Below are 1,238 nucleotides of genomic sequence, written 5' to 3'. Positions count from 1 at the left end.
AGCAGGAAGAGTCTCCACAGTTTTCTCAGGGTGAGAAACTGTGTTTATTACCTGTGTTGGCTGACATGGAGGGCTAGAGTTACAACAATGTTGTTCTTCATTCATATTTATTCTAGACTTCAAGGGTCTCCAAGCAAACCAGGGATATCATTCCCCTCCATGTACGCCCTATTCCTGCCCAGCTCACCACAATGGGTTCGACGAGGCCACACCTAGGCCCTGAGAGACTTGGGTCCTCATGCTCATTCCACCAAAGTCAAATTCTTTAACTTTGTTTGACACAAGCCATTTAATTTTCCTGAACCTCAGTTTTCTCATCTAAAATAGGGGACCATACCACCCTAACTTACAGGGTTGATTGAACTTCAGAGGAGAGACCAAGGCCCAGCCACAGTTGCAGAGTGGTAGCACAACACTCTACAATGCTGGAAGCCATATGGAAGATCAGGATCAGTTCCCACATCATCCTGTACATGTCAGGTGCACACAAGCCTGTGATCCTGGCTGGCTGGGAAAGGCTAGGGAAAAGATTGCAGTGTGAGACTATAGAGGGTACTTCTCACTCTCAAGAAATATTTTCTTTTTTAAAGGAGAGAATAATAATTAAATTTTTTTTAAACTATCCAATGCTTTGCAAAGTTAAGTACATTACTTCAAATGGGTTTGGAGAACTCCGAGTGAGCTAGTACTACTTAAAATTCTTTTTTAAAAAAGCAGTTCATTGTATCCTAACCTATTTATTCATTTCTTTCTCTTTTTCTCTTAAATTCCCAACAAAAACTGAATATTAAGAATGTATGCAAGGAGTGCACTGAATACAAATGAACTCTTCAGTGTTCTTACTCACTTTGGCAGGGAGGTGTATCCCTATTAAAATACCCCAGTAGGAGCTGGCATACAGGCAGCTGATAACCCCAGCAGGCAATGACCTTGGCACCATTACAACGGCAATATTTTCAAATGGATGAAGTATTCCTGTACAAAGTGTCCAGTGTACTAGGAATAAACAAGCTTTTCAACCCCCAAGCCTGTGTGCTTTCTGGTTCCAAGGTTTTCCCAGAGACAGTATCAGAGGGTGAGAAGCACTAGGAAGGAACACCTCCTCAGCAACCTGCACCATCAAGCTCATCCCTCCTCTAGAATCCTGTGAGTGAACAGAGCTCCACACCTCCCTTCCGAGGTTTCATAATTTCCTTTCTGCACTTCTGCAAAGCAGAACCTGTCCCTGCCCTGTGCAT

This window comes from Tupaia chinensis, unplaced genomic scaffold, assembly GCF_000334495.1.
Source record: "Tupaia chinensis unplaced genomic scaffold, TupChi_1.0 Scaffold000527_1, whole genome shotgun sequence".
NCBI lineage: Eukaryota > Metazoa > Chordata > Mammalia > Scandentia > Tupaiidae > Tupaia > Tupaia belangeri.
The sequence above is the reverse complement of the archived record's forward strand: the minus strand, read 5'-3'. Positions refer to the sequence as shown.